This window comes from Physeter macrocephalus, chromosome 10, assembly GCF_002837175.3.
Source record: "Physeter macrocephalus isolate SW-GA chromosome 10, ASM283717v5, whole genome shotgun sequence".
NCBI classification, from domain to species: Eukaryota; Metazoa; Chordata; class Mammalia; order Artiodactyla; family Physeteridae; genus Physeter; species Physeter macrocephalus.
Window position 1 is genome coordinate 604,994 of NC_041223.1, and position 13,881 is coordinate 618,874.

A 13,881-nucleotide genomic window follows, 5' to 3' on the forward strand; every position below is an offset into this window, starting at 1 on the left:
AAGGCCCAAGGGCTGACTTGTTCGTCAGCGGCATTCTTCACCTCCAGAAGGAGGGCAAGCGTAGGCCCAACCGGGGGCAAATACAGGATCTGGGGCTCAGCGTGTAGCTGCAGACACCCGCATCTATTTGAGCCGGTTCAAGCAGAGGAGGGCATAACACAGGGCACAGGCACTTCCGGAATCTGAAGCCGAGGGGCGGGCTCTAGGTCGGACTTCCAGAAACAAGGCCTGCCCCACCCTCTCAGGACTAGCCCGGTGAGAGGGCTGGCGCTCCTGCTTCCGGGATCAGAATCAGGACGTCCAGATGCCCTGCAGGCACGCAGACCTCAGGAGAGGCTGCTGGTGGCTCTGTGGGCTGCCAGGCCCCACCTGCCTTGTTCTTTAAACAATAAAGAGCCATCTGTGGGGACTTAGGGCTTCTCTGCTAAGCGACACCAGCAGAGTCTGCACGACGGGACTAGAAACAGAGCTGCTCTCTTCCCAACCGCGAGCCTGACCCCGGACGCTCTGTGGCCGCTGGGCCTGTGTGAAGGTCCTTGGGCCTGGGCAGCCTTCTGAGCTGCCGCCACCAGCGTGTGCAGGTGTGTGCACACGTGTGCCTGCGTGTGCGCGTGCCCGCCTACTCGAGTACAGACCTGGGTTTGGATTCTGGCTTGGAACCCTGGACCCACCACCTGTTAGCCGTATAATTTGGGGCAAAGGCACAGCTTCTCAGACCGCGGTTACTCCCCCGGGAAGAGGGCTGCCAGCACCAGGCTGACTGCCCTGCCCGGGAGCCTGGGAATATCCCCAGGAGCCGGAGGGCGCTGCTGGGGTCTCTGAGAGGGCGCTGACAAGGCGCCCTCCTCCACACCTGGGTCTCAAGCAAAATGACACCCCCCGGCCCTGGGTCATCGTGCAGCTCCAGCCGGACCGGCGACTCCCTTCCGCGAGAAGACAAACCGCGTCTGGTCCAGACACCGCGGCCGTGCTCTGCAGTGGCGCTCGGGGCCTCACCCATAAACATTCACTGCCCAGCGCCCCTGCGGACAGCGAAGGACATCATAAAGCCAAATGCCAGGTGAGCGCGGCTCGTTTAGGACTCACTGGCTTCCCTAGCGGGACTCGGGAGCGTCTTTCCCGGGAAGAGCAGCGACGGCGGCGCCGCGCCGAGCAGGAGTGCAGACGGCCCGTCTCCAGACCACCTCCCTCCGCCGCCCCCACGGCTCGCCGCGGCCCAGCGCCACCTTTTCCAACCGCAGCCCCGGGGACGAACCCCGCCGGGTGGCCCCGGCGGGGCTCTCGCTCATCCTTGCTTCGGACGCACCACTGACCTTGCTGCGGATCTCGGCTGAAGTCTGGGGCTGCCCAGTGAGACCCTGCCTGACAGCAGGGCGGTGGGGGGTGAGCCCGCGATTCCTGACCTCCTTCCTGGCTGTCTGGAGTCTCCCGGAAGCCCCGCCTTGTCTGGTCACCACAGCAGCCTCCCCTGAACCTTTCAGTGGGACCAGGGACCAGGGGAAACAGTCCCCTTCCCTCTCTGCTGTCCCAGGCAGCTCGTCACCGACCCGCAGGGCGGCTGCAACCTGGGCGGGGTCTGGCTGGTCGGGGAGGCTTCAGAGGGACTGACACACCTCGGAACGGCCCAGATCATTCTGTCACCGAGGGTCACAGCGTGTATTCAGGCATGGTCACCTGAGAAAAGAAAAACAAAACCAGACAAAACCAACGAGCTAAAACAACGAAAAGGTAAAAGGAAAAACACCAAAGTTAATTATCTACTTTTCTTTCTCTTAGGTTGTCAAATAAAGCTCATTTCCCTACCATAAAAGACCATGAAAAAGACTTCCCTGAATTATGAGCATTTGTGGCAAAACCCACTTTTAATACATGCAGTGCCACACCGAATCAGTCGCCGTGGTGAGTGTGTCGTCACCATAACTAACGTCCGTGTCACGTTTAGGCCGTTCAAGGACGCTAACGTAACTCTCCGTTGGATTCCACGGTAACGTTTGCAGTACAAGTTGTTGAAAGTCTCATTCAGCTTTTTAAAATGAGGAAACTGAGAGGATTCATGATTTGTCAAAAGGCCTCTTTAAGGAGCTTCAACACATCTGGGAGACCAGGAATCCTTGGTGACAGGGCTGTGGCTGGGGGAGGGCACGGCCGGGGGGCGTGGTGGGAGGTGAGCCCCAGGCCGAGGGCCCGGTGGCAGCCGCCGCGCTCGCCGGGTCCCCTGCTCGTCACCCTGAGGGAGGCACCCGTGCCCGCTTGGAAGAGGACTCCGAGGACCAGAGAGGCTAAGGAGCTCGTCCGAGGTCACACAGCTAGTACCTGCTCACGCCAAGCCCCTGTGCTTTCCCCCAGCTCCCCGGCCCCCGCCCGCCCTGCAGCGGGAAGGGCCAGAGTGTGAGTGGGGTCGTGAGCCCAGGAAGGTGGTAGAACTTTGGGGCCGAGGGCCTTAGGGGTCATTCAGCCCCTCATCTTAGCCCTTTTCTCCTGGCTGCTGGGCTGGGAAGCGCGTCCCTGGACCCCTGTCCGCATCTTGGCCTGGACCGCCAGCGAGCACTGGCGTCCGGTCGGGCGGCTCAGGGCAGCCCTCCCCGGGCAGGAGCGGGCTCAGCGCCACGGGCTCTGCTTCTCTGCGTCTGCTTTGCGGTTCTCCTGCCCGGGAGGGAAGGCCAGAGGACGCACCTGGAGGTTCAAAGTCTCTATTCGTAACAAAGTTCTCCCCAGAAGAAGGAAGGGGGAATCGGATAGCTCTGGGAGCCAGTAACAGGAGAGGGAGCTTTTAACCTGGACACACCACCTGTCGGAATCTGGCCGGCCGGCCTGACAGCTGCTTGGTGAGGGGTGGTCTCATTTGGGTGGAGGGGCAGCTGTGCCCGGTCACCACCCTCAGCCAGTACCTCTGCTGACAGAAGCAGTTGAGGACCGGGGTCCAGGGCGGCCACCCTTAACGCTCGTTAATTCTGCTCCTTCGTCACAGGAACAGTTAGCACCTAGGCGAGCAAAGCTCTGCTTCCTCAGGGGGCAGATGTGAGAGGGTACGGCCTGGGTTTGGGGCTCACCCGGGGCCCGTCCAGAGGGCGTCCCGGCCCCAGGGGTGCAGGCAGGGCTGCCCCGAGTTTGGTGTGTGTTTAGTGGACGGCTCAGATGGACGGCTGTTCCATCCACTGCTAAAGGGGGGCTTATTGAGAACTCTGTCGACTTGACTTTCAAACCACGAAGACCATCTTTGGCGAGCCAAGATCAAGGGTAAATTGTGTAGCCATGGGTCAGGCTTTAGAAAAACTGGCAGAAGGCAACACTCTTGTGTAGGTGTTTGTCAGGTTGGCAAATTTTAAACAGAAAATTGCCTATTCTAGGAAGGATCTCTGTTGACAACTATCTCACTGGTTCACGGTGTAGAGCAGCCAACGACACTTCTCGCAGACAAAAGTTCAGCTCTTCCTGAAATAGTGTTTTCGTAGGATTTGGGCCACAGGGCTCAGGTGAACTACGGTTGCCTGCAGTTTGCTTGTTCTGGGGAGACTTCTCGGACAGCTGAAGTCTCCATGCACGTCCGAGCCACGGGGGCAAAACCCAGATGCTCAGACAACACTGCTAAACAGTAACTGAAATGACCAGAAACAACTAACATACATCATTTGAAGAGTTTCGGGTAAATTATTGTTCCGTGACAGAGGCTAACCCTCAGGAAGGTTATATCAAGCATCAAATCGTGTATCCCACAAACATTCATTGAGCCCCGAGGGTGCGCAAGCTCCCCTAGGAGAGCAGCCCCCCCGCGGGGACGAGCGCCCCGGCCGCGCGCTCCGGGCGCCATTTTAGGGTCGTTTTTCGGTGCATGTGCTCAGGTCACCAGGGCTACAGTGACACACTCGAGTGGCCAGTCCTTGGTTTCCCAGCGGAACGGGAGAAGTTCAGGGAAATCGGTCGTGTTAACAAGTTCAGGTGTATCCACTCCAGCTACTAGATTATGTTTTTATGCCTCCATTTGGCCGAGGTGTCCACCGCTGTCCCTCCCGATGTGTCCTGACCTCGCTCTTTATCCTTCGAGTTCCGGCTCCTTCTGGCAAAGTCACATCGGGCAGCCCTCTGGACTCCAATGCAGCTTGTAACTCTGTGCCTGGCTGGCGAGGGGCACGGTTTGTGGAAAGCAGGATTAGAGGCCTCAAGCCAAGGACCTGTGAAGAGGGTCCGCTGCAATGCAGACCCCACAAAACCATCTTCTGTGGTGTAGCAAGGTCACCCTTTCATCTTGTTGTCCCTGGAGGGGCTGCCGGAGGGCACCTTTTGAAAGTTCAAACTCATGCACATTTGCAGGCGATGCCTCCTCACTCGGGGCCAGCCCCAGCGGGTGTGAATTAGCATCCGGAGGCCGTTGTGGGACGGAGCCGGAGCCGGAGCCACGCCTGGCTCCTTTGATCTCAGACACTCTTGGGGTCATTTGTGCGCCGAGATGGAGCGGCCTCACTTCTCAGCCTAGTGTTGATGGCGTAGTTCCCAGAGGCGTGCGGGGCAGGCAGCAGCCCGAGAAGCTGAGAGCTGCAGGCCCTGGTGTCGGCTCTCACAGGGAGAGGAGGGAGAAAGCCAAAGCTTCCATTTGACTCTTTTATATTCATGGTTGCTTTATGTTTTTAACCTTTCACGGGCTCCAGTGAACAGACTTTAGGGGCTTGTGAGGGAAGGAACCTCAAAGGCTCATTTGATCCAGCCCTCTGCCTCAGGTGGGACCACACCCGGAAGCCCCACGGGAGGGGGGGGGCGGGACAGATGGCGGCCGCCCACCCGCTGGAGGGGCAACCCTGCTTGGCCTCCAGCCCCTGCTGGAGGGGGTGGGCTGGGTGGGGGCTCCAGGCTCCTGCTGGCCCCTCTGTGTGCAGACCTGGGCCGGTGACAAACAAGCCCAGACTAGCAGGGCCCTGGTGACAACTTTGGGTCTGTAAGCAAAACCATCAGACAACATCTGCTTGCCTCTCACAGGTTTAAAAATAAATTATGCACTGTGGAAAAGGTCCCCTTTCCCTCCTGCCCTGCACCCTTGTCCCCAGAGGCCGTGTCGAGCGCCCTCTGATACCACTGCCTGCCCTCATCGCCCCTCTGTGACCACGTTTCCCGCAAAGGCAACCCCCCGGCTGATTCTTTCTTTTTTTAAAATAGAAGTTTTAGCTGTAGAACAATATAATTTGACATCTGTACACACTACAGCGTGATCACCACCACAAGTGTAGTTTCCATCTCACACAATACAGCTGAGTATCTATGAGCTTGTTTTTGTTTTGTTTGTTTCTCAGATTCCACAGATGAGTAAAACTGCACTATCCGTCTTTCTCCATCTGACTTATTTCACTTAGCATAACACTTGCAAGGTCCATCCATGTCGCAAATGGCCAGGATTTCATTCTTTTTTATGGCTGAGTAATATTCCATCGTATATACGTACCACATCTTCTTTATCCCTTCGTCTGTCGATGGACACTTGGGTTGCTTCCACGTCTTGGCTGTAAAGACACTTATAAATAGTGCTGCGATGAACATTGGGGTGCATATAAATTTTTGAATTGCTTTTTGTTTTCTTCAGATAAATGCCCAGAACCAGAACTGCTAGATCGTATGGTAGCTCTACTCTCAGTTTTTTGAGGAACTTTCACTCTCTTGTCCACAGTGGCTGCACTGATTTATTGTACATCCCTGCCAACAACACACGAGGGTTCCTCTTCCTCCAACATCTGTTATTTCTTGCCTTCTTGATGGTAGCTCCCAGCCTGATTCTTAGCTTGATTCCACTTCTGTAACAACGTGGGGTGCAGGGGAAGTATTGTTTGACTGACACCTGTCCCAGCCCCCTTTTCCCTGAGCCCTTCTCCCAGTTCGGCTGGGAGGTGGGGGGATGCCAATGTCTGCTCCCCTCCAGGCCACGCTGATCCACCAAGGCTGTCTCTCACTGGGAGCCGAGTTTCTCCTCCCACCAGAGAGGACCCGTATGCACAAGTGCTGAGGTGCCATCCCCATCAGGAGCCAGGGAAAGCCACTATGAGCCTAAGTAACACTTTGCGAAGCGGGTCACCTCCTCCCAGGCCATTCCTTTTCAGCCCTCCTCTTACAATGCCCTGGCCGACAGTGTTGGGGGCCACCTCTGCCTACGGGCCAGATGCCCCGCTTCCTTCGCCAGGCCCTCACGTGATCGACCCCAACACTGCCGCCGGTCCGGGCAGCGGGGGCCTTGGGTTAGCGGTACACAGAGAGAAGGTTCCGCTACCAGTGGTGACCCTCGCGCTCGGTGCTGCCTGCGGTGGTGGTGTGGGCCCTGAGCTTCATCCATTGCTGGCCCTCTGAGGGCACCTGTCTCTTCACCTCCCCTCCCCACCCGGCCCAACTCTGTGCACAACACCAGAGCTTGATGCTTAGGAGGTGCTCAACTCTAATTCAAAAAGATACCTGCACCCCAGTGTTCAGTGCAGCACTATTTACAATAGCAAATACATGGAAGCAGCCTAAGTGTCCATCGACAGATGAGTGGGTAAAGATGTGGTCCATATATACAATGGAATACTACTCAGCCACTAAAAAGGAATGACATTTTGCCATTTGCAGCAACATGGATGGACTTCTTAGAGATTATTATGCTAAGTGAAAGAAGTCAGACGGAGAAAGACAAAGACGGTATGATATTACTTATATGTGGAATCTAAAAAATACAGCAAACTAGTGAATAAAACATGAAAGAAACAGACTCACAGATATAGAGAACAAACTAGCGGTTACCAGTGGGGAAAGGGAAGCGGGGAGGGGCAATCTAGGGGCAGGAGGTTAAGAGAAACTGTTATATATAAAATAAGCTACAGGGTTCATTGTACAGCACAGGGAATATAGCCAATATCTTATAATAACTATAATTGGAGTATAACCTTTAAAAATTGTGAATCACTATATTGTATACCTGAAACATATAATATTGTACATCAGCTACACTTCAATTAAAAAAAAAAGTCTGCTAGTATTGTTAAACCTGTGAGTATTTTCTGTTTATGTTACTTATGTGACACATAAAACACAGGTCAGGAATATCAATACTTGTCTGCATTACACAAGCTGTGTGGTGGTGCAAGCTTGGGGACGCCTGACAGGGGCCAGAGGTGGAGCTTGTGGAAGAAAGCAGCTGAGGGTCTGAGGAGGGCTCCACGGCATCGGATCTCTATTTTATTTGGATTTCTATTTTATTAGGAGCATTTCACAAGCAGAGAGTGGATGTTGAATTTCATCCAATGTTTGTCAGCATCTTTAAAGACAATATTTTTATCTTTTGCTCTCCTAAATGGTGGTTTATATCAAAAGACCTAGTATTGGCCCATTCCTACTTCACTGGAAAAGCAACACTTTGCCTGGAGAGGCCACGCTGCCCACCCTCTGACACGAGGATGGGGGGCCCTGACTCTGCCCCCGCAGGGGATGGGCTGTGTGGGCATGCACGAGCGCGTGTCTCGGGCCGGGGTGCGGGGGCTCTGCAGGGCCGTGACCAGCGTAGGGGTGGTGGGTGTCTTCCCACCTCCCCACCCATGGTGGCACCGTTTGTGGCTTCTCGCAGATTTGCTAGTGACACTGGCACACAGGTCATTTAAAGTTCCTTATGTTTGTGGGAGGTAGTTTCTTTGCTCATTTATATTTTCCTATGTCTATATTTCAGTAAAAAGTGTGGTTAGCCTTCTGGGGTGCTGAGACGTACGGTAACAATAGGGAACAACTGGTCACTTTGGGACCGACACGGGGCAGGCGCTGGACAGACGTGAAAGCCAGGCTGAACACGGGATGGGGAAGGCCACAGGCTCTATGGCTTGGCGGCATTGCCGTGAATTTTGGATTTCTTTGATTACGCGACGATAAAAGTTACACCAAAATGCAAATGTTCCATCGCTCATCAAATCCTTCCACAAATATTTATTGCGTCCCTACTGTGTGCTAGGCATTTTGTATGCTATATTATGCATTGTTTTTCTTGGAAAATAATTTAGCATTTCTTAGGCCACCCCCTGGACCTGGCTGTTGAACTCGCAGGCAGGCCCGGATGTTTGCTTTAGGTCATTTGGCCAGATCCCCAGAGACCCTCATCTCAGGGGCCTCTGATGTGCAGCCTCCTCCCATTTTGTGGTTAAAGCAGCCGGGTGGCAGCCCCTGCGTCTGCCGAAGTCATGCAGACTTCGTGGATTAAATTGTGCGGCAACACTGCCAGCTTCTCATCATTGCCATTTGACGGGAGGGATTTGTAGTATTTAATAGTTTTATATATTTAATAGCTATTTGTCTAAGAAGCTTAACACAATACACACTGCCAGCCACATGGGTCCCGTGTGCTGGCGTGAGCAGAGGCTTCCGTTCCCCTTGGATCTGCAAGTCCAGGCACCACCCGTGATCACAATCTGCCTCTGGGTACCCTCAGGAAGGGGTCAGGAGCCCGGGTCAGGAGACGCTGGGATTCCTCAGTGCTTCTATGCTAACTTGCTCATTTTCGCGAAAGCAGGGAAAAAAAAGAAAGGAAACCAGCCTCAGCAGTAGACAGCGCCACTTTGGATCCGGGCAAAGTGAACGCTTCTCTGGGGCCCTAAATCCCGTACACAGTAGCGACTGTAAAATGTGACTTTCCCAGGTTCCGGGCATGCCAAGTCCTTGCCACTCAGCTCAGGAAACAGGAGGGGTCTGTCAGAGAGCTTCTCGGTCTGTCTGTTTCAGCCTCCAGAGAACCTCACGACTCAGGGCTGCTCCCCCTGTCTTCCCCCGTCCTGCCGTGGACCAGCAGCTGGAAAGCCCACCGCTGACGTGGAGACAGCGCCCAGTGCTGAGGCACCCCTGCCCACCGTGGCCCCGAGGGCAGCAGAGGCTCAGCTCTGGTGGCCCCGTGGCTCCCAGCACGCGGCAGTAATGAGAGGCACTCCCCCGCTGACGGGCGGCCCTCCTCCGCACCCTGGAAATGTGGCACCGTCACCAGTCCCCGAGCCTCCAGGAAGGCGGCCCGGCGGCGGTGCGTGTCCGAGCGGTGCTCCCGCGGCCCGGGCACCGAGCGGCGTCCCGAGCAGCCTACACAGGACCATCGTGTCTCACCTGGGTTTCCAGACGTCTGTGGCACTGTCTCCCTTCTCTTTGGACCAGGGCTCCCCGCTGCTGCTCCGTCCTGCAGGGTCTGTCTGAGAAAGCACGAGGCCCAGGCGCTGGCGACACCGTGGCGGGAGGCTGCCTCTGTCTCGCACTGCTGCCCGGTGCATGGGCGTCACCAACGCGCAGCAGCTCCACTGAGGGAGCGCCGTGTGCGGGCACTGTCCCGAGTGCACAGCCGAAATACCCCTCATTCAGAGGACCCGGGCGTGTTCCTGGCATTGGATGTGTTTCTGGGAGCCATTCCGGCCTCGCTGATCTTGGCTGGGCTGGTGATACTCTGCAGAGGAGACGGGACGGGACGGGTTGGGCTCTGAGACAGCAGAGGGCGTGGCCGACTGTCACTTAGGTGGTCTTCAGATTGGCCAGGAACAGGGAGTGGCGGGTCGCACAGGCCTCATGGAGTGACCCCCCTACTCCCCGCCTGGTTCTGAAGAGTTCAGCTACTCATGTGATGGTTCAAGGTCCATGTTCCACTTTTCTTGCTTCAGGCAAATAGTTCAGAAGTTCACCTCTTTCAGTCTCCGCTTTGCTGCCCATGAAACTGGCCTGGTACGTCCCATTGTTCCCTTCTCCTTGGATGGGTCTACATGCTCCTGCAGCTCTGCTGGCCATACAGAGAGACTCTGGGTTCTCAGTGGCTGGGAAAAGCTGTCACTTTCCTGCCAAGATTCTTTTATGCTAACTCCCACTAGCTGGACGTTTTCTTTTCTTTTTCTTTCTTTCTTTTCTTTTTTTTTTTTAATAAAAGCGATAACTACCATTTTGCTGTCCCTGTTATGGGACACCTTGCACACATTATGTTATTTATTTATTAATTAGGCGGACGTTTTCTTACCCACTCCTTTCCTTCTGGCTTTGTGTAAGCATGTTACACTTACGGCTGTGCAGCCACGTTGTGACCATGAGGATACGCTCACCCAGGGCCCTGGTATCAGCGAGCGCTGAAATAGCCCTGAGCTCCCCACCTCAAGACTCCTTGTTCTGTGAGAAAAATAGCCTGTTTGCTGAAGCCACTGTTATTCCAGGAGTCCGCTACTTGCAGCTGAAAGCGTTCCTTTTGATGCGGGGAGGATTTGGACAGACCACTGAGTAGAAAGGGGGCTTCAGGGATGTGCTGGGGGTCGGCCAGTTGCTGGCCTGCTTCTGATGACACAGAGGGTGGGCTTTTCTAGAACACTGCTCAGCCAGCCCTCGCAGGGCCAGAGTCACCAGGCAGCATCAGGGCAGCGGGCGTGGACGTGAGGCCGGGAGCCCTGGCACTCACGGCTAGCGTGGCCGGGCCCATCAGAGGCGCCACGAGAGTGTCCCGGAGGGGTCGGCCCAGGCGCCTCAGCCCAGCCTTTCTGACGGTGTGGCCTGGCCTGAGCCTGCCCCAATGCCTGCTCCCTGCGGCTTTACCGCAGGCTGCATGGAGGCTCAGACACGCGGCCCCGTTTGCCTGTCCAGCTGAAGCCACCTCCCTCCCTCCTGTGCCCCTGCCGCCTTCCCCAGGATTTACTGTGTGTCTGCTCCACGCCTGTCCCACCGGCTCTCCCCACCCTCACCGAGACAAGGTTTGCTGCCCTGATTGGGGGACCCCGTTTCCCAGAGTCTGACCGAAACCTTGGCGCAGGCCTGAGCGTGGCCCGAATCCTGCCCCTGCAGTGCTGGCTGCTCCAGCCCCTCGGGCCCCCGTGCGCCCTCACTTCCGCTTCCTTCGACACCCACGTCTGCTGCTCTCAGTACGTCACGGGGTGTGCAGGCGCCCAGGGGCTGTGGCCCCTCCTGTCTCCTGAGGAGTCGGAGCCCTGGGGGCCTGTGGCTAGGTGCTGGCAAAGGGCTTTCCTGGCTCGGATGTGGCCTCCGTCGCCCCCGACAGGGAGGGGCTGTGGCCGTGGGACGGGAGCAGAGTGCTGGGCCCCCTGGAAGCCGGCAGAGCCGGGTCGCGGTGACCTGGGTGGGTGCCTTGTCTCCCAGAGCCTCGATTCCCTGATCTGTCAAGTGGGTTAGAGGCACGCAGCTCCCCGGCCAGCGCCGGGGCCCACCGCCCTCCCTCCTGGGCCCCGTGCCGCTGCCTCGGGCCTCCAGGCCACGGGCTCCAGGTCCTGGGCCCTCCGCTGTGGGAACGGAGCGTTTGGGGCCCCCCTCGGAATCTTCTCAAAAGCAATATTCTGAGCACCCCTGGGGGCGAGGCAGGCCTGAGTGGAAAGCTTCCCAAAGGGACTTTTCTTCCACACCCAGCCTCACCCTGCAGCCAGGACCCTGGAGGGCTGCCCAGGGCCCGGGGCCATGACGGGGAGCAGGAAGCCTGGGGGACGTCGGCCCCGCGCCAGCAGGTTCAGGCTGCAGCCCGCCTCAGCCCTCACCCCATCAAGTCCTCGGGGCCACACGGCTCCATTGCCTTAACTGGCTCAGTAAGCCCGTGTTCTGAGGGGCAGCTCTGCGAGTCTGGCCTGTGATCCAAGGGCAAAGGCTGATGGAATCCTGGCTTTGGGGGTTCAGACCCCTCTGTGGGGTTGGAGACCCCGGAACTTGCTCCCCACCCGCTTCCCAGCAGCGGAAGTGTCTTTGCAGCGATTCCCACAGGGAACAGCCCAAGCCCGCCCAGGTGGCACCTGGAACCCCAAGCCATTGCTGGGGTTAGGTCTGCGGCCTGGGGGGCCCACAGCTGACCTGCGCTGCCACCCCGCCCCTCCTCTGGGTTATGCAGATCTGTGACTCCCTCGGAGGAGGCCCCGGCAACCCTGGAACCGGCAGGAAGGTGTGATACCCTCTGCTGGCCGAGGTGCAGGCGTGGCCACTGCAAAGCCCAGGGAGGGAGGCCAGGGTCCTGCGCGCCCCCTGCCGGCCCCTCGCAGGTGGGAAGTCCAAGTGTGAAGCGGTGCACGGCGGCACATTGCTCTGCGGCGGCGGCCCAGGCACGCTCCCCCTGCGCCCGTGCCGTCGGTTGGAGGGGCGGGCGTGGTCGTCCAGCTCGTCCGGGAGTGTCCTCAGCTCAGAAACACTGTGATTTGTGACACTGGTGTGGTGCCAGCACAAGGGCAGGAGGACACCGTCCGCCCGAGAGAGGGGCCTGGCGTGTCCGTGGCGGGTCGGTCGGTGGAAGGGTCGCCTGTCCCATGTCCCCAGATAAGAGCCAGAGGTGGGCTCACTTTCCTTTATCACGTGTCACGTCTGCATGGGGGGCTGGGAGGGAAAACTTCAGAGGAGGAAGCCTGGGCCGGGAGCGCAGCGCGGGGGCAGCGGGGGGAACTCTTCTGCCCAAGTGCCCCGCCCCCACCCCCGCACCGAGGGCGGAGCGTGAGGCGGGGGCGTCGCCCTCGGGCGATTCAGCGGCTGGTCCCGGGCCGGGTGGTGGGGTGGTGGGTGGTGGGGTGGTGGGTCCCGGCACCGGGTGGGTAAGCCCGGAGCCTGGGTGGGGCACGACCCGCCGGCCCTCTAACCAGGTCCTCATCAGCAGGTGAGAGCCGGCAGGGCAGAGATTTTAAGCCGTCTGGGGTTCCGGCCGCCGGCTCGGGCAGGAGCTCTGAGTCCCCCGGAGCAGGCTCCCGTGGCTCAGGCAGAGGCCTCCGGTCGAGAAGGGGGCATATGGAGCGCAGCGCGGCCGCGGATGTCGGGGCCTGGTCCCCAGCACCGAGAAGAAGGTGGCCCCTGGGATGGTCTGTGTTGTCAAACTCTGCTCACAAGGGGGACCAGGCCTCCTGAACCAGGATCCCCAGGAAATTTACACCCAAGTCCAGGTTCGAGCAGCAGGACGTACCTCTTAACCGGGGCCTTCCTGCCTCCTGGGGCCCCGTGCGCCTTCCGCGAGCCCGGGGGTTGAAGCTGAATGTCAGCCTGGTTCCCCAAGCCTGGTTCCCGGGCCAGGGGCACCAGCAGCTCCTCAGAAATGTTAGAAATGCAGGTTCCTGTGCCCGCCTGGTCCTGAACTCTGGGTGGTTCTGGCCACAAAGTCTGAGATCCACTCAGTCCGCTACAGGAGCCTGAGGAAACGTGGCCGAAGGGGCTGGTTCGGCGGTCAGCGAGCACCTGACCCAACGTCTGGGTCGCACGGAACAGCCACTCCAAGCGCAGGTGCATGGCCGCCCTGGTTTAAAGAAAGCAGATTCCTGCGTCTGCGGGTCAGAGCCAGAGCCCCGCCCCCTCGGGGCTGAGGTAAATCTCCGCTGCGTTCCAAATTTACCAGAAAAGTGGGGGGCCCACCCTGGTCCCCAGGGGACCCACGGATGGCAGTGCCGACACGGCCCCAGAGGGACCCCGGGGCTGGTGGGACGCCCCCCCCGCCCCCGCTCGGAGGTGAGGAAGGTGCCTGGCCGCGCCCTCCTCTGTCCTCTCTCGCACGCGCAGAGCCGGGTGGCGATGAGCCAGCCCCACTGCCCTCTCTGCCTGCTCCCCGGCCCAGGGTCGTATGGCTCCCGCTCAGAAGAGGGCAGGGACGCTGCCTCCCCCAAAGTCACGGGCACTCCTTCGGCGGGGGGATCGCGGCGGCCCAGAGAGCTCCAGCTCTGCCTGAGTTGCGCCGGGGAGAGGCCAGGTGGTGGCCGGCTGAGCAGTGACCCCACCCCTGCCTGGGAAGCTGCAAGTGGACACTCCGCAAACCCCTGCTGAGTCAGGTAAGGCCACTTCTCCTGGGGGGAAGAGGAGAAAGCAAAGCTGGCTGGCCTTGCATGGGCAGCAGCTGCCGAGAGATTTAATTCACACCACACACACACACACACACACACACACACACACACACACACACACACAGTAGATGGGGCAACACGGCAC

The 13,881-nt window shown here is 58.4% G+C and overlaps 1 protein-coding gene across 1 annotated transcript in view; it reads right to left on the reverse strand.

Moving 5' to 3' along the window:
- The window catches only part of FAM120B (family with sequence similarity 120 member B), a 116,446-nt gene that overhangs the window by 5,547 nt on the left and 97,018 nt on the right, over positions 1 to 13,881 (reverse strand). The window contains exon 11 of the transcript XR_003681578.2: positions 1,314 to 1,674. The gene's annotated coding sequence lies outside the window, so the exon portion shown is untranslated. The remainder of the gene's footprint in view (positions 1 to 1,313; positions 1,675 to 13,881) is intronic.